We start from the raw sequence: 20,472 nt of genomic DNA, 5'->3' as shown, positions 1-20,472 counted from the left end.
GCGACAGGGTGAGGACCAACAAAACATTATTTCTCCAATATATGTGTCAGGAGCCAAAGAAACCAACTTGAGTTGAATAGACTGTCATGTGGGTCTTTTGTAAAGACAAAGAAAGAAAGTGGGAAGAAAAGGGGGGTGGGAGCATATGTCTAAGCGTTTTTCATCCTATTGGAAGAAGAAAACAAAGAGTGTCACTAGAATCCAATCACCCTATTTAACAGATGGTAACACCAAGGTAAGGAGAAGGCACAATCTTTCTGGAGGCCATTTAACTGAAATGGCAGGAGTAAGCTATTAATCACTACCTGTAGGTCAAGTGGAAACCCTGGTGACATACTTGTTAAGGGCTACAGCTGCTAACAAAAAGGCTGACAGTTCGAATCCATCAGGTGCTCCTTGGAAACTCTGTGGGGGCAGTTCTACTCAGTCCCATAGTGTTGCTATGAATCGGAATCGACTCGATGGCAACAGGTTTGGTTTTTTGGTTTTATAAAAAAAAAATATATAGGTCCAGTGAATCCCTAAGTGGTGCAAATGGTTAACACTCAGCTTCTAACCAAAAGCTGGAGGTTCGAGTCCACCCATAGGAACCTCAGAAGAAAAGCCTGGTAATCTACTTCTGAAAAATCGGTGATTGAGAACCCTGTGGAGCACAGTTCTACTCGGACACACAGGGGGTTACCATGAGTTGGAATGTACTTGACAGCAACTTTTTGGGGGGAGGGGGGCATGGGGTAGATCATTTAGTAAGCCTTTCTTCTTTAAGAAAGAAAAAAATTTCAATGCCAAGGCCCAGTGCTGGAGTCAAAACTCCAACAATCACACCTCTCTCTTCCCTCTTCTTTCATGAACTCTAGGTAACCAGAGCAGCAAGACCCAGGATGATTACCTCTGGGTGTCTGACCGGGCCAAAGAGTCTAGACTCTGCTCTATGTTTTATTTTGTATGTTATAGTTTTGTTTTTCTTGGAACTAAAGGTAAGTAAAAGAGAGGTAGTAAGCTTGAGGGTTCTGTCACAGGCCAGAGTTGCATTTGGAACCCTCCTCCATTTTTTCCCTAGTTTCAAAGGAGAAGATGTAGCAGGCTGTTATTAAAGAACCACCACACCCAGAGATTAATCCAAGAATCCTTGTGGAGGTGAAGTCATGGCCAGAATTACCACTAGTTATCTTTCAAATTACTGAGCAAGTCCTATTTTCTGAAGGTCAGGCACAGGTTCAGTGTCCATGTTTGTAGAACATGGATACATAACTCTGTGTATGTGTGTATGCACGTGTGTGTATAGAAAAGGAGATAAAGAAAAAGAGGATGTAGAGGAGGAAGAGAATAGATAAGGAGGAAGGAAAAGGAGAGGAAGAACAAAAATTATTGCCACAGAGGGGAGGAGGGAGGAAAGAAGTCTCAAAGAATAGAAAGAAAAAAAAAGAAAGAAAGGTAAAGAACAAAGTATAAAGAAAAAAAAAAAAAGAAATTAGAAGAGGGTTGCAATTGGTTTCTTTGTAAAGCGGTGAGTTTCCCAATTTTTAAGCAAAACAGCCTCTGTATTAGTTTGCTATTGCTGCTGGAATATAATACCACAAATGTAGTGGCTTAAAACAATATAAATGTATTATTTTACAGTTATAGAGGTTAGAAGTCCAAATTGAGTCTCACTGGCCTAAAAGGAGTGTCAGCGGGGCTGCATTCCTTTCTGGAAGCGCTAGAGAAGAACGTATTTTCTCGCCTTTTCCAGCTCCTAGAGGCTTCCCTCATTCCTTGGCTTGTAGTCGCCCTCCATCATCAAAGCCAGCAATGGCTGGTAGAGTTTTTCTCACATCACAACACTCTGACACTGACTCTTCTGCCTCCTTCTTCCACATTAAAGAACCCCTGTATTTACATTGGATCCACCTAGATAACCCAAGGTAATCTTATTTTAAGATCAGCTGATTAGCAACCTTAATTCTGTCTATAGCCTTACTTTCCCCTTGCCATATATTGTGAATTAAATTGTCCCCCAAAAATATGTCGAAGTCTTAATCTTCGGTGCCTGTGAATCTGAACTTGTCTGGAAATAGGGTCTTGGAAAATGTTATCAGTTAATTAACACGAGGTCATACTGGAGTAAAGTTGGTCCTATGTCAATATAAGTGGTCCTTAGAAAAAAGAAGAAACACAGAGAGAAGACAATCATATGATGGTGAAAGTGAAGAGGGTTGCCAGAAGCCACCAGGACCTAGGAGAGAGGCATGGGACAGATTCCCCTCCAAATTGTGGACTTCCAGCTTCCAGAACTGTGAGACAGTACCTTTCTGATGTTTTAAGCTACCCAGCTTCTGGTACTTCATCATGGCAGCCCATGTCACCATGTAACTTATTCACGGGTTCTGGGCACTAGGACATGGGTGCCTTTGGGGAGCCATTATTTTACCTGCCATAGCTCCTTATTAAGAATGTTGCAGAGGAGCAGGAGGCTGGGCAATCCCTTTACACTTAAGATTTTAAGGAGCTGGAGAAAAAAGAGTTATTTATCAAGAAAAATCATGAGGTGGGTGAAATCTGTTTTCTGGGTGGTGTCTGAGCTCCTTGCAATGCCTGTTCCTCCCTCATGCCACTTTCATGCCAGCTGTGTTCTCTCTGCCCACTGGATCCCAAGAGCCTCCAGAGCAAATATACTCCTGGGGCTACTGTCCTGGGCAGCTTTAGCTTCCTCTTCCCCACTAGTCGGATTTACCTATTCCAAGCCTCATTCCTTCAAGGCTGTCTCTTCTCTTTTGTTTTTACTTTCCCTCATGTGTGGCATAAATGCAACAGTGCGAAGTATTTGCATCCATTAATACTGAGCAATGCCAGATAGCTTCTTAACGTTTGTCTATAATACTTTAACCTCCTAAAATGACACTGGAAGACATTTTTTTGAATGGGTATTGGGGAAAACATGTCTATTAGAGTTGCTTATACCCCTCTAATCCCACTACATAAAACTGTCCTGCATATGGCTAGTTTTGTTTAAAAGTTCATGCTTGGAAAATAGCTCAGCATGTCTGTATAGAGAAGCTGCTCAAGAATCTTATGAGTGTAGTGATTTACAAAACATTTAGCCATACTAGTGTTAAAGTGATTGACTGCTAACCAAAAGATTGGCTCACATCTACAAAGTTTGAAGAATGAGGAACATGCTAAAGCCACAAGACAAAAGAAGCAGTGATGAAATATTAAATTTAGGGGAATAATATTGGTTGTGAATTTCCCTGAAGAAGGCTGACAGCAGGAATGAGTCTTCATGATAAAGGCCCCACTTGTGCTATCTAGGAGCCCTGATGGTACACCAAAAGGTTGGCAGTTTGAATCCACCAGGCACTCCTTGGGAACCCTATGGGGCAGTTCTACTTTGTTCTGTAGGGTTGATATGAGTCAGAATCAAATCCACAGCAATGGGTTTGCTTCGGTTTTGTGCTATCCACGTTTAGTATCCTATTGACCTAGTATGAAACAGCCTTTGTAAGACCTTTTTTGTTTTTTAAATCATGATTGTACTTCTAACCCCTAGTCAATGGATCAAGATAACACCTAGTAACTGGGGTAGTCCCACAAAGTTGGTCAATATTCACTTCTCTTCTGTTAGAGAAACATTCAATATATCAGACTGTATGCTGGGAAATAATGATGCTTGATTAGCCAAAAAGTCATGACAGCAAAAAGTTAAGAAAAAAAAAAAAAAAAGCAAGGGAAGAAAGCTTGTGGACACACCCTCAGTTCCATAATAATTAACCCACTAAGTTTAAGGAAAATTCTGGGCCAACCTCAGTCACAAACCTGCCAGAAGGCAGGCCTTGACACAAGCTGAACATGAGCACATGGTATCTTAGTAGTATGTTCAGTTTTGGAAATGTGTAAGATAATAAAAAATAGACCCTGATAATTAAAGCAGCACATTTGTTTATAAGCATAACTTGATCTGGGGCATATTGCTAGAAATTTTAGCATGCAGCAATGTTTCTTTCAGGACTAATTATCTGAGCTTGAAATATGCCCTGAATTAATTCTTTCACTAAATCCGTAGTGCTAACACTTTGTTTTTGGTGACCCACAGGTTCAAAGCTTTCCTGGATCACTTTGAGTTCTATAGCTGGAAATGGATAGCTAAATCCATCATTATACTGGGTAAATAGTCTTTGTTTCAATGGTGGATCTACTATGTATGAAGGCGGCGTTTTTTGTTGATATGAAGGTTTTAGAGGTATTTTCTGGCCCTCTGTGGATGATCAATGTCCTCCTATACATATGGCCACCTAGGTATTTAGAGTTACTGCTCAGTAACCAAGCAACTTATATTTTAAGATAGCTGTGTGGGTCAGAAGTTTGAATTCAGTAGGAGAAATGGTGCTTCTGTTATTCAAGGTATATGGTTTTGCCTAGTCTCCGTCATCCAAACTTTTACCATTTCCCATGCTAACTGTATATACATGGAGGAATTTCATTTAGATGCCTGGTCTGACATGAATGTCTTCAAATACAGATCCATGAATTAGCCACTGGGGGAAAAACACTGCAGAAGGCATCCAATTACCCTTGTATGATGAAATTCTAACTAGTGGAATAACAGCAGGAGTTCTTCAGAATAAGATGTCCACAAAAAGCAAAACAGGGAGGATAATAACTGTTTCGAAAATTAGTAGGCATTCTTCTAAAAAGTCCCAGGAGGCCTTGTGAGAAGATGAATTTCCTATTTATTTGGAATCCTTGATTCTAGGAACATATTGGGCCTACAGCATAGAGAAATGGCTCAGTTCATTCCAATAAAAAAGAAAAGGAGTTCTAAATCACAGTTTGAAAGATGAACATCTGTAATTTAACTTTCAATTACCATTTGGTATGTAGTAACATTGCTTTAAAATAGTTATGCTAACAGCCATGAATTGAGGTCATATCAGGATACTGATCATGGGGTCATCTGTCTCCCTGGTCTGTACCTGGCCTTGGGTAATCAGCAGACTGAGGGACAATCTATCCCGAAACACACGTGCAGATCAGTTCTCACCTCCTGGACAGAGCAATGTTTTATGTTATTTCAAATTCAATAACGAATTGAAATACTTAATACTAAAAACCAAAAAAACCAAACCCAGTGCCGTTGAGTCAATTCTGACTCATAGAAACCCTATAGGACAGAGTAGTACTGCCCCAAACCCAGAACCCCATAGAGTACTTAATATTTAAAAAAATAATAATAAATAAATAAATAAAATAAACTTAATATTAAGGCATGATATATTCTTTTGCAGTGAAAGCCCAGATTACAAAGACCTGCTTTCCTTTCATTCTCCCATTTGTCATTAATTATAGGTGATTTAATACCTGGGTAGCATGTGACAACGGGAGCCCTGATGGCACAGTGGTTAAGCGCTTAGCTGCTAACTGAGAGGTTGTACTCACCAGCCATTCCATGGGAGAAAGAAGTGGCAGTCTGCTTCTGTAAATATTGCAGCCTTGGAAACCCTAAGGAGCAGTTCTACTCCGTCCTACAGGGTCACTATAAGTCGGAATCGACTCAATGGCAATGGGTTTCTTTTTTTTTGGTTTCAGCATGTGACATTCATTTAAAAACCTGTTGCATTTACACTTGGCTTAAAATAAGGCACTGATTGAATAACCACTCTTCATTCCCCTGACAGATAGACACCTTCACCCCCAAATGAGTGGGAATTGATTTTTTGCCACATACCATGAAATCACTAGAGAAATACAACATAAAGCAAATATTTACTCCCACGAGGGAGAATGCAGTTCAGTTTTACAATGGACATCAACAAAGTCCATGGTTTAAATTACAGATTAACAAAAGGTTCATGAGCTCAAAATTAAGTTATTCTGTTTAAAATTAATCACAGAAACTGTCACTCTGCTTATTGCTTTGACTTCCTAACAAAGGTTTAAATGAGGACTTAATGTGCAAGTAGACAATGTCAAGAGATCTGTTCTCTCTCAGGCCTGTGTGGGCTTGAGGGGCAAACTTTTAGGCTATTAACATAATTACAATGAAGAGTGTATTTGGCCAGAGAAAAATTAAATCATTACCAAAAAAAAAAAAAAAAAATTCCATAAATCCACAATTAAATCATTATCTGGAAAAAAAATGATAGAATAAATGGTGGGGTCCATTTAAAAAGCACTCGATTCATTAATACCAGAACCATTCTGGAGATGCCAGGCAGGAAATCTGGAGTTACTCAAGGCTTTCTTTCCAGTGGCACCAGAACTGGGGAGAAGGATCCAGAAAAAGCATTTTCATTGCCAGCAAAGTACATTCAGATTGTGGTTTGGAGGGCAAGAGCGTTTTTCCTTTGTCACTTGGCTTCGTGTTGGGTCACCACTCCAGTGCTGAGTAGTTCCCTGAAGGTGCTGTCATCGTATAGGAGGGTTTCCTTCAGGATGTGCACTGTGTGCTGCCCAAGCAGGGGAGGTGGCCTGGTCGCTGACACCTTGAACTTGCTGTATCTCACAGCTGGGGCTGTCAAAAAGGAGGAAGGTAGGAAGTCTGTTAATGAATAACCCTAGGAAATTAATTACCCAAGCAGCCTAGGGTGTTTTCAATAAATGCCAAGAATATCACTGCTAGCTACACCCTTGCAGATGCACCCTCATTTTGAGAAGAAAAGTGTTTCCATATGTGGCTTTTCTTGATTCAGGTTCACCCAACTGTGCGTTTGTCATGGGACACATCCCAGCATAATGCAGGAGGCTGCATGGATGAGGCTAGAGTGGGCCAGACTTGTTCAGAATCTGTTGGTCTTCTCAAGAAGACTCTCAGGGGAAAGCCATTCAACTGAGTTGACTCTCTGGGTCCAAGAGAACAATAACTGCAGACACATGATGTCTCTTTTGGAGTTGGAAATCCGACTCTAGATGAAGGCAACACCGAAGTTTACTATTTAGTGTCTACTGTGTAACAGTCCTTGGGTGGTACAAACAGTTAACGTACTAGGCTGCTTGCTGAAAGGTTACTGGTTCAAGTCCAACCAGAGGCACCTTGGAAAAAAGCCCTGACAATTTAATTCCAAAAAATCAGCCATTGAAAACCCTGTGGGACACAGTTCTACTCTGACACACATAGGTTCACCATGAGTTGGAGTCAACTCAATGGCAACTGGTTACTAATTCCAAGATTTAGTTCTACAGTCTGCAAATCAACTAAACCTCAGCCAGACCATGGTTGAAGCCTTTGGAAGTAAGTAAGAGGCTATGTGTGCAAGCTTCATTGTCAAGGAGATAGGGTTTTGGATCTCAGCTCTCATACTTTTTGGAAGAGCAATCTTGGGCAAATTACTTACCTTCTTTTAGCTTCATGTTCTATAATTGTAAACTGATAATGTTTACCACACAGAACTGATATGAGGATTTACATGAGCTAATGGACAGAAAGCTTAGAGTAAGCATTAACTAACCCATAATAATGAGTAAAACATGCTGGCTGCTATGATTACAAAGCATTGGTGTAACTACCCCAGCATCTCTCTTGAAGCTTGCAGTGTAAGGGGAAAAGGACATTTATTGCCTGTTATGTGCTGAGCACCAAGCTGCTCTCTAAACATGTAACTCAAGAGATATTTTCAACAACCTGTGGAAATGGATTTTATTATCCCCATTCTGAACATAAGACACTGAAATACAAAAACGCTAAGAGTTTGCTCAAGGCCACATGGCTAATAATTAATAGAGCCATGATCCAAATCCATGTCCATCTGAATTGTCTCATATTAAAGGCTGTGCACTTCCCGTGACATTGGCTACCTCTTCTTACTTCTTACTCCTCCACTGACAAGCTGGACATTGAGGAACGTATTGCTCCCACAAAATTTGCCTTTGTTTCTTCATTTAGTAAATGATATTTTTGTTGGCTATCCTTTACATCTCCTTTGATTAGCCTTCAGGAGAGCAAATTAGATAGCAGTTGCAACAAGAACATACCAGAAAAAGTACATTTTTATCTTGGAAAAATTTTTTCCAGCCTACTCTTGATTTGGGTAGCCTGTAAGAAGAACAAATAATCCCAAAGCATGTGTGGGTAGCTGAATGCCATTCACTGAAGCAGCAAATGTGCTCTGAGCTCTTTAGGGAATTCCATTAACAAAAAGTACCATTTTACATGCCATCATTGATAGAAACAGAGGACAAAAATCTCCTAAAACCATCAAACTGCACCTTTGTGTGCCACATACCATTTGCTACAGATGAATGGCAACTTCCTCCGGCAGGTATTCAAAGTTTTCCCTTTTCTGAAGCTCAGTGCAATTAATTTTTTCTTCTCACATTAACTTTTTAAATGCTCCAATATATGAATGTTTTTCCAAGGGTTAGCCCCCTTTCAGACATGTAAAGGAACACACAAATAGGTACACAAGGCCTACTCTCTCCCGAGAATGCTGAATTTGGAGAGTTGATCCTTTCCTATTGCTTCTCCAGACTCTGTTCCAATTTTACACTCATTAAAAATAATTTTAATCTAAAAATTGACTTTAAAAAGAAGGACTCCACTAAAGGAATACAAGTTAGGCTTTTTTTTTAACTGAAATACATGAAGAGAGAATACCAAGTAGAAAATAGCCACTTGACTATAACAGGAATCTGGGGCAGAATACAGGTACCCCTCCTTCTTTCCCTCCTACTCGTATTAGTAATAATTATAATAGCAGTGGTAGTGATAATTGCTATTTCCTAAGATCTTACGATGTGCCAAGGTTCCTGGTTGGTGCAACAGTTTGTGCTCGTCTACTAGCCTAAAGATTGGTCATTCAAGCCCACCCAGTAAAAGGCCTGGCCATCTGCTTCCATTAGGACTACAGCCAAGATAACCCTACGGAGCAGTTCTACTCTGTAACACGTGGCATCACCAGGAGTTGGAAACAACTCATCCGCAACGGCTGTTTTTGTTTGTTTGGTTTGGTTTATGATATGCCAGCCGCTGTGGCGAGGCCTTTATGCGCAGCATTTCATACAGCGCTCACAACAATCCTGTATGTGGATTGTTGTTGTTGTTAGTTGCCATAGAGTTGGCCTCTGACTCATGGTGACCCCATGCACAATGGAACATGTGCCACCATGTCCCGTGTCATCCCCATGATCAGTTGCAGATAGAACTTGATCCATAAGGTATTCAGTGGCTGATTTTCAGAACCAGATCACCAGGCCTTTCCTCATAGTTGATTTCAGTCTGGAAGCTCTGCTGAAGCCTGCACTGCATCATAGCAACATGAAAGCCTCCACTGACACATGGATTCATTGGCAAAGAATCAAACCTGGCTCTCTCTCACAGAAGGCAAGGATTCTACCACTGAACTACCATTGTCCCCATACGGTAGGTAGACTGTTATTAATCTTTAGTTCCATATTAGCACATTGAAGGTGAAGGAGGTTTAAGGTGAAAGGATTAGAATTAGGGTTAAAGTTAGGAAATTAAAACTTGCCCAACGCCACACAGCTATGAAGTGATAGAGTTAGGATCCAATTTCAGGTCTCTTGGGTTCAGGAAACTGGACTCAATCCCTGTGCAGTGATCATATGAGGGAACTCTTCAGGTTGAGCCATACTAAAGGGCAGTTCAGCTTGTATTACTTCCACAATACACCATTCTCTATTGGTACATTTCAGATCTACAGTGAAGACTATGCTACTAGCTTAGAACAGAAAGTATTTAACACTTTGCAGAAAAATAACAAAGAATTTAGGTTGGTAGAATGGTATTACTGGTTAATTTTTTAGACTTCCTAGAATAAAGACATATCTATCTATCTATCTATCATCCATCTATCTATCTATCTATCTATCTATCTATCTATCTATCTATCTATCTATCTATCTATCTATCTATCTATCTATCTATCTATCTATATCTATCTATCTACATATATGTATGCATACATAATCTGTAATTACGTATGTTGTTGTTGCCATTGAGTTGGTTCTGACTCATAGCAACCCTATGTACAACAGAATGAAACATTGCCCTGTCCTGTGCCATGTCCACAATCGTTGTTATGCTTGAACCCATTGTTGCAGCCACTGTGTCAACCCATCTCATTGAGGGTCTTCCTCTTTTTCATTGACTCTGTACTTTACCAAGCATGATGTCTTTCTCCAGAGACTGATCTCTCCTGACAATATACCCAAAGTATGTAAGATGTAGTCTCACTATCCTCGCTTCTAAGGAGCATTCTGGGTGTACTTTCTCCAAGACAGATTTGTTCCATCTTTTGGCAGTCCATGGTATATTCAATTCTTCGCCAACACCACAATTCAAAGGCATTAATTATTCTTCTGTCTTCCTTATTGTCCAGCTTTCACATGCATATGATGCAACTGAAAATACCAATGGCTTGGGTCCGATGCACCTTAGTCTTCAAGGTGACATCTTTGCTTTTAACACTTTAAAGAGGTCTTTTTCAGCAGATTTGCCCAATGCAATTATGTATGCAAATATGTATATATACATATATATATATATAGCAACGGGACAAATAAATAGATGTCCAGATTTCAGAGAAAGCTAAGTTCCCATGAGCCATTTGAAATCTCCTATTCTTGCAAACCTGTGCAATTCTATGTATTCTCTCCCAATTTTAGGCTATGTACAGAGGAATAAAGCCTTCATAAAACACATTTGTTTCAAGAAATAGAAAATGTTTGATATAATTACCTATATCTAACATCCAGAAGGAAACCCTGGTGGCACAGTGGTTAAGTGCTAGGGCTGCTAACCAAGAGGTCGGCAGTTAGAATCTGCCAGGCGCTCCTTGGAAACTCTATGGGGCAGTTCTACTCTGCCCTATAGGGTCGCTATGAGTCAGAATCGACTCGACAGCAGTGCATTTGGTTTTGGTTTTGGTTAACATCCAGAAAGAATGAATAACCAGAACACTCATAAAAAAAAAAAAAGGTTATTTAACTGAGAAAATAAGTCATGTATTCTTAAATTATTTCTTGGCAAAGTAACATCATGCTCTCACATGCTTTAAAACACTTGCAAGATGTGTGACCTTAATAATTCCTAAGATCTCTGAGCCTCAGTCTACACATTTCCAAAATCAGGTTGACAATACCTCATTTCTAAAATGAGGTTGATATGAGCACTGTGTAATATAATATGGATGAATACTCAATATCAATCATAAGCAGAGGAATTCACATGAAAATAAAAATAATTTTTTTTCTTATAAAATTAGCAAATGTGCGAGTGTTTTTGTTGGTTTGTAAGAGTTTGGTGACATGTTATTGGTAGGAATGTCTATTGATGCCATCTTTCTTGAGGGAAATTTCTCAGCTAAATATCAAGAGCTTTAAAAGTGCTCATACACTCAAATGGAAAAATTCCACTTTTGAAATAATCAGAAATATTGACAAATATTACAAGCAAGGATGTATGCAAATTTCTAGATCTGCTTAATACTCTTAACAGCTCCTTCTTTCCCACATGGCTTTCTACCCTAAGGCCTATGAGGTTTCTTTGGGATTCTGTACTTCTTTTGACTTGAATTTTCTACCGGCTCATTACTATCAATGGTTATCTCTGTTAGGGCTAGTTCTTTAGTTCCTCATTTCCTCATGTCCTTTCCTCCATTAGCCTCCCCCCAACCTCTCCCTTCCAGACAAAGAGGTCAAATATTTATAATATTGAACACAATTTGAAAAAGAAGTACGAAACTTGGGCACTGTCTAAACAAATTAAAGTGCATCTGTATGATGAAAAACTGTATAGTACTTTCAAGTGATATTTTGGACTCTGAAGATATTTATTGTCTTCACTGCTTCCTGAAATATTACTGAGATAAAAGTTCAAAAAAACCCTTGATATGAACGAAAAGAATGGGAGGGAGCATTACTAGTGAATAAAAAATTTCAACAAAGTTAAGAATAACATGGATGGGATCATGTAGATGGGTGAAAGAAGTAGAGAAAGCTGAAGCCCAGAATATTGCCAACTGGCATCCAAGAAGACTGAAACAAGGTGGATGCCAATTGGCATATTTTATCCCCAAAGAATCTCTGAGCTTAAAATAGTGGTTATGAGAAACATAGAACTGAGAATAGATGTAGGACTCAAAGCAGTAGTATTGAATGTCTAAATCTAGAATAACTAAACCAGTTTGGATCCCCCATAAACTTTGAGCAATCTTCCTCAAAGTAGAGCTCAAGCAGCCAATGTTTAATCACAAACAAAACTTCAACTGGCTCTTAAAAAAAATAAATAAATAAAGTAAGGTGCACAGAAAATTTTATTATGGATATAGGTGTCCCAGTGCACACACATCAGTGCACTCCTGCATTTCATGGGCCCATAGTTTGTTTTTGGGTCCCTGCCCAAGCCACAATCACTCCTCCTAAAGTTAGGCCTGTCAGTCAAACTACCTTGATCCACCCTTCAGAGAATTCCTACTCAAGATACTACAAGGTCCAAAAAGAACATTCTCAACAATAAGAAAATCAATGGCGACCACCCAGTCTTTTTTTTCTATATAAGAATCAAGGAATCATGAACCCAGGACACCAGGCATACAAGAACCTTCAAAGAAAGAAAAAAAAAATGGAAAAAATAAAAATAACTCAGTAAAGACGAGACTAAGAACAGGATGCTATTCAAAAGAAGTGAAATAAAATTCAGCACTTAACATTTTAAAATACGATTGTTAAAATTAATAATTCAATACAAAAGCTAGAAAATAAAGTAAAAGTTTCAAGAATGTAAGGAGAAAAATATAGTCAAAAAATAAATGTGAGAAGGAAGCTAAGAGTTCTCATAAAGCAGACAAGAGTCCCAAAACACTGAAGCAAAGAAATGAATGAGAAATGTCCAAACAAATAGCCTGAGGAATGAAAAAGAAAGCATGTGTTCAGACTGAGAGTCGACTGAGCCTCCAACACAACAAATGAAAAAACAAAAAAGGATTTACATCTAAAATACCAAGGCTAAAATGGTATGAAAATTTTCCCAGGCATAGAGGAAGGGTGAACAAGTCAGGGGGCAAAAAGTGGGTGGGGAGGTGGAAACAAGAAATCTATAAAAGAATAAAATCAGATTGCACCAGAATTCTCAATAATACTGAACACTGGAGGAAAGTGGGAATTGCTTTCAAATTTCTAAGGGGAAATGATGTTGAACCTAGAATTATATATACAGGCAAGCGAATACCCTAATCAAATGTGAAGACTTTTTAAACCTTTAAAGACTAGTCCAGCCACATCTACCATGGCCTCCACCAAACTGAGTCCAGTACAACTAGATGATGCCTGGCTACCACCACCGACTACTCTGACAGGAATCACAGTAGAGGGTCCTGGACAGGGCCGGAGAAAAATGCAGAACAAAATTCTAACTCACAAAGAAAGACCAGACTTACTGGCCACACAGAGACTGTAGAAACCCTGAGAGTATGGCCCCTGGACGCCCTTTCAGCTCACTAATGAAGTCACTTCTGAGGTTTAAGCCAAAGATTGGACAGGCCTACAAAACAAAATGAGACTAAAAGGGCACACCAGCCCTGGGGCAAGTACTAGAAGGCAGGAGGGGACAGGAAAGCTGGTAATAGGGAACCTAAGGTTGAGAAGGGAGAGTGTTGACATGTTGTGGTGTTGTTAGCCAGAGTCATAAAACAATATGTGTAGTGTTTAATGAGAAACTAGTTTGTTCTATAAACCTTCGTCTGAAGTACGACTAAAAAAAGGAAAGAAAAAAAGACTAGTCAAACTACTAAGTTGCTTGAGGATGAATTCTAGTAAAACACAGGAGTAAATGAAAAAAGAAGAAAATGCTGCTACACAGTAAAAACCAATGCAGAAGGGCAGGGAAGGAAGGTCCCAGGATGATAGCTTGGACCTGGAGAGCCAATGAAGAAGATTGGAGGAGGACAGAGCCCTTCAGAAAGCCAACCTAAGAAAGGGAAAAGGCCTTAACTACATGACTAGTATAACTGAAAAGGACCCCTGTTGGCACAGTGGTTAAGTGCTCAACTGCTAACTGAAAGGTTGGCAGTTTGAATCCACCAGCCAAACGCAGGTAGAAGGATGTGGCAGTCTGCTCCTGTAAAGATCACAGCCTTGGAAACTCTATGGGGGAGTTCTCTTCTGCCCTGTAAATGTTGCTATGAGCCAGAATCAACTCAACAGCAATGGGTAGTATAACTGAAAGGTTGGAAAATGTAATAACGAGATAAAGTTACATTGTGTAAGGAAGAAAAAAAGAATTAGAAACTCTAAAAAACAACAAAATTTACATAAGTAATTCAAGATCCAAATATGAAGCAAATTACAATGTGGCAAGATATTAAGTAATTGATGGAATATAACCAAAGAAAATTTATTTGAGCTTGATGCCAAGAACATTCTTTTGAAGAGCACATATTATCTCACGCACCCTCACAATAGTACTAATTTTAGTGTAGTAAAATTGTCTCTTTAGATGTCTAGATTGCCTATAGGGGAAGTAAAAATGTCAATTATGCTTGCTAATGGGTCCTTAATGCCTGTAATGGTCCCTACAAAATGAAGATAAAAATGGCACACATTCTTTCTTAAATACCTATGGTGATTGTGGACCGTGCCTTTTATTTGCATTATTTCATTGGTTTTTGTAATTTAATTATATAAGATAGAGACTATTACTACTCCCCTTTTTCAGATTAGAAAACTGAGGCTTAAAGGGCTAAGGCTACCCAACTAATAACCGATAGAACCAGGACAAGAATTTCTACCTGTTGGACTTCATGGCACACTACAGTGTCATTCAACAAGAATTTCTTGAACTGATAATTGCTAGTTATCAAAGATACTTCAATAAATAGTGTTTCTATCATCTTAATTAGTTTATTTATCCATAAATATATTCTCTATATAACTTTTGAGCGTCTATCCCTATGCCAGGCTCTGGGTATGTGACCTGGATATATTTTAGCAAGCAAAACAAAACCCTACTCTTACGGAACCTAAGTTTTGATTGATTGGGGAGATAGACAATAAACAAATAAGATATTTAAATTTTTAAAATGTAATCAAAATTTAAAATTATATTAAAAAATAAAATTTGATAAAAATTAAAAAGTTTTAAAAATCTTGCTGAAAAGAGGATAGTAACAGATGCAGAGTGAGGATGAGGTGAGGTGGAAGTAAAGAGCTGTTCTAAACAGGATATGTAGAAAAGGCCAAACTGACCAGATGAATCTTAAGCTGAGCCTAAGAGTATAAGGAGCTATCAATACAAAGAGTAGGGAGAAGAAGATTTCCGGCAGCATCAACAGCCTTGAGGTTCAAGGAACTGAAGAAAAGATCCAATGTGGCTACGACAACATTTGGTAGGAGAAGAGAGATACTAGATGAAGTTGGAGGGAGAAACAGGAAAGAGAAGACACAGGGATTTACAGGCTACAGTGCTGAGGTTGGGCCTTATTCTGAGTTCAGGGGGAAGCCACTGGGGCTTTAAGCAGGAAAGTGACAGGACACATCAAAGAGAATACTCTTGTTGCTAGGTAGAGAGTGCAATGAGACCAGTTTGGAGGCTTTTGTGGTTAGATCAGGAGAGAAGATGGTGGCCTAGTCTATAATGGTTTCTGTAGAGATTGGGAAAGGTGGAATGTTTGAGAGGCATTCTGGTGACAGAATGAGCATGCTTGCTGATGGATTACACGGGGCAAGATAGTCCTAAAGGGAAAGGGAGACATGAAAGGATAATCCTGTGTTTCTGGATTGAACAACTGGTGGGGCCATTTGCCAGATGGGGAAGGTGAAATGGATTGCACAGAAGAGTTGGAGTGTGAGCAGAAGTCAAGAATGTTTTTTTGGTAAGCTAAATTTGAGGTCAACCACCCATCTGTCAGTTTATCGTACTTTGGTGACTTGGGTGTTGCTATGATGATGGAAGATATTCCACTAGTATTTCAAATACCAGCAGGGTTACCTATGGTGGACAGGTTTCAGTGAAGCTTCCAGATTAAGACAGACTAGGAAGAAAGGCCTAGTGATCTACTTCCAAAAATCAGCCAATGAAAACCCTATGCATCATAACAGAATATTGTCTGATATAGTGCTAGAAGATGAGTCCCCTATGTTGGAGCACTCAAAATACACAGTCGTCACACAATGGGCTCAAGCATACCAAAAATCGTGAAGGTGGTGCAGATTTGACAACATTTTGTTCTGTTGTACAGGAGGTCACCACAAGTCAGAGATGATTCAGTGGCAACTAACAAAAGCAACAACAATGAGACATCCAAGGGGAGTCTTTATCTATGTAAATCCGAAATTCACAGAATAGTTTTGGCAGCAATATATAAATTTAGAAGTAATTTACCAGATAAATGCCATCATTTCAAAACAATGTATTTCCAAGGTAAGTGTATTTATTCTAACATCCTTGATGCTGTCTTTAAATAAGTTGTGCATGCAGGCTTTACTCTACTACCTAAGGCCTATTTCAAAGTCTATTACATCAAGAGTGTTTTGTGTCCACAGGAAGAAAATTAAGTGAAAGATCATCATTTTGGAAACAAATGCGTTTTTAAAAAAAGAGATCCCATGCCTGGAAATAATCTTTAAACCTTGAACCAAAATTATCCCATGAAGCCATTGTTAAACTAAACAACAGTTTAGCTTGATCAATAAAGAATGTTTGTCTTGAGCATTGTGCTCTTATAAAAGATTATCTGGATAAGGTCCAACTGACAACAGTCAACCTAAAGTACAGATGAGAACTTTAAGGTGCAGTCTAAATTACTGGCGATGTAACAATATGCTAGAGATCGTGAAAATAGTGACACACTATTAAGTATGGGATCAATGTCATTGAGCTACACATATAGAAAATGAGAATAAATGTATGCTTGGTTGTGTATATTGCCACCAAAAAGACATTAAAAAAAAAATTGCAGGCAATTGTACGCACTATATCTTAGCCTGCTGTAATTTAATAAGATAATTCTTCTAGAACTATGATTGATATAACTGGGAATTTTCCAGTAATCCTATAAGGCCTTGGGGGGTGGGCGGACAGGTGCTTTACAGGATTCCTAGGAACACAAATATTATAGCTTGGTATAAAAAAGCTAAATCATACAAGGATTTCTCAGCTTAAGAATTTCAAAATTATTCCTTCTAAAAGAAAAAACAATAAAAAATTAAAAAATAAAAAGAGAGATCTCATATTCTGAACCTTAAACAAACCTCCTTTGACTTGAGGGTAGAAAGTACGGCCACCTTAGTTTTGAAAGAACTGTGGACCTTGTACCCCCCCAAAAGAAGGTAGAGAGCAATTCAGAGTTCTCCTATACTGAGTTATAACCATTTAGGGATAAACTAAGATGGCGCTTTTCCTCTGCCTTAATAAAGACAATCAAACTGAAAAATCCTGAAACAATGCACACCACTATCATGTTCAGCCCATAAACTAATGCCAGACCTGAAACTCTTTAAGTGTTGTTCATAACGAGGAGTCTACCTAGTCTAATGGAAGCCCTGAGGGCACAGTGGTTAAGAGTCACGGCTGCTTACCAAAAGGTCGGCAGTTCAAATCCATGAGGCACTCCTTGGAAACCATACGGGACAGTTGTACTCTGTCCTATAGGGTCGCTATTGGTATCAAGGCTCTGAGTTTCCTTACATCTCTCACTAGGAAGGGACCGGGATGGCACAGCTTGTAACTTATACCTACTGCTACATCAGGACTATGTGTGAGCTGGCCATGGCCTTCTCAGGGACAGTCTATTAGATTCTAGGAAAGTGGCAACGCCTTTTTCCTTCAAATTATGCAAATGCCCATACCTGAGAGACTGAACTGTTAAACCTCATGGAACCTAGAATTAGAGAGCTAGGGTCCATTAATACGCAAAAGGTACATGATAGCATTTAAAATTACTATTTAGTGAGTGCGTACTGTGTACCAGGCCTGCTGCTAGGTGCTTTATATTTGTCATTGAATTTGATCCTTACGATACCCTTAGAAACTTTTTGCATTTACAAGTGCATTTTATCCCTATATCACACAAGAGGAAATAGAGCTAGGATAGCAGATAGGCTAAGAAATGATGTGTCCAAGAGCATACAATAGATGCAAACACAGATCTGCTGACTTCATAGCCATTGTTCTTGGGAAGTGATAGGGCATGGGTTCCAAAACCAGATTGTCAAAGTTCAACCCCAGTCCTGTCGTTTATTGACTATCTCTTTGGACGATTTACTTAACCACAGTGCCTCAGTATCCTTATCTATAAAATGGGAATGATAACTGTACCTACCACATAAAGTGGCGAGGATTAAAAAAAAAAATCGCTTCTTACAAACCCCTTAGAACATATATCAAGTACACAGTAAGCATGTAATAAATGTTATCTACTGTTATTATCCTTCCTTGTCTATTACTTTGATTACAGAGTAATCTTAGCAATCCTAGGTACCTCCAGTAGACCTTTAGTCACTTGCTAAATTCTGACCTAGAGTCCCCAGGGCATTGGCAAGTTAGTTGCATTTTAGATCTTTGAAAGCAAGCTGGAGACAAAATTAACTTCAAAAATAAAGTCTTAACTTTAAAAAGTCTTTAACTGCCAAGGCTGAGGTTATTTAAAGTAAAAAAAAAAAAAACAAGAGGGGGATGGGAGGAATCACCCATTTCTTAAGTGCCTAATACATAACAGCCACACTTCAAATATTTTTTTCATTTATTTCCAGTTACAACACCCTGAGATAGGCATTCTCCTCTTCCTACAGATAAAAGGGAGGTTAAGATAACTACCCAAGTCACACATTTCAAACGTACATATTCAGTGTCTCCAACAGCACTAGAACATATCCCAGAAATTAATTTTATACTCGCTTGAATTTTACCTCAATTTTTTATATTAGAAGACACTTTGAAAACATGGGACTTGTTTTACTTACTGAATGAACACTTAAAGAAACCAAACCAAACCCATTGCCATCGAGTCAATTCAGACTCACAGGACCCTATAGGACAGAGTAGAACTGCCCCATAGAGTTTCTAAGGAGTGGCTGGGAGATTCAAACTGCTGACCTTTTGCTTAGCGGCTGAGCTCTTAACCACTGCACCACCAGGGCTCCTACATACTTTACATATAACATAAATTAAATATAATTGATCCTTGGATTTAATTCATTCAGTCCTTAGGGCGGTACCAAAAAGTACCGCCATTTCCTCTTTATTTTACAAATGGAGAACTGGGAGAAATAGTGGTAAAGTCACTTGCTCAGGGTTACAGGGAGTTTAAGGGCACAGCCAGGGTTCAAACCCAGACAGTTGCTCTGGAGTCCCAACTCCGAGTCACTGCGTGAAGCTGTTCTTGGTGAAACAGAGAGACCAAAAGAAGGAAAAATATGTTCAAGTATGAAACTAAACTCGGTAGTCCTGAAGTAAATGTGTAAAGGACAGTTTCAATTTTCATCTTTTAAGTAGTCTGTAGGGTCGCTATGAGTCAGCAGTCTGTTTTCATTGCCTTTCTAAGTTGCAGGTCTACCAGATTTCTTGTGCAATATGCATTCATTACTACCTCATCTCTTCAAATTAATTTGTCATATGCTACCTATGTCTTTGAAGGAAAAGTCCTGGAATCACAGTACCATAAGTACATTTCAATTTCTCATGTTTCAGAACCAGGCAATGTTATCTAATGCCAGCCTCTCTACCCATCTCAAAGGAGCAAAGACTTTGCTGTGCTCTCTGTAGAAAATTATCTGGTTCAAGGCACACGTAGCCAGGGCCCAGTGTCTGGTGTGTCAGAGAATTTCTCAGACAAGCCCTGTAGTGTTTTCCATCTGTGGTTTAAGGCCCTTGAGTAACAAAACCCTATTTTGTCTCACCTCCTTTTAAAAACCTTCCATGATCCTCTAGGCTGAAAAAGGGATCTACCCAATTATGAGAACATCCCAAGTAACTCTAACTATCTACAGAGCTCAAGCTACATTTCTATAAGCCAGAACAACTTAATAATGTAAACAGTTGCAGGAAGCAGACGTAGCCAAAAACATGTGGGAAACCATAATGAATATTCAAGTAATAGGAACATAATACCACATCATCGCTAGGGAAGGGGCCTAAATAATCCTTTTCTCCAGAACTTCATGCACCTCCGGGCTTGATGATGCATCTGTAGAGCTATGAAATGACCTATTGCTCAACCTCACAGCTAATTGGCAACTAATCAGCATTAAGGGTTAAATTCATTAACACAGCTGGCCAGTCAGATGACAATGGAAATAAAAATGAATAAAGTTAAAACTAGGGTTTTTTGGGTTTTGTTTTTCATTTGTTCATTTATTTTTTTAATTTCTGGTACGGGTGTCATCTTTTTAAAAACTAAAAATAGTTAAAAACAAACATCTGCTTTAAAATACATGAAATGCTATATCAAACATTTGTATTTTGACTTCTTTGGCCCATTGCTAAGATACATGCTGTAGATACCATTTAATCTTCAAGGCTTACTAGTGTAATAAGAAGCCAAG

The sequence above is a fragment of the Elephas maximus genome, chromosome 8 (assembly GCF_024166365.1).
Source record: "Elephas maximus indicus isolate mEleMax1 chromosome 8, mEleMax1 primary haplotype, whole genome shotgun sequence".
Lineage (NCBI taxonomy): Eukaryota > Metazoa > Chordata > Mammalia > Proboscidea > Elephantidae > Elephas > Elephas maximus.
The sequence above is the reverse complement of the archived record's forward strand: the minus strand, read 5'-3'. Positions refer to the sequence as shown.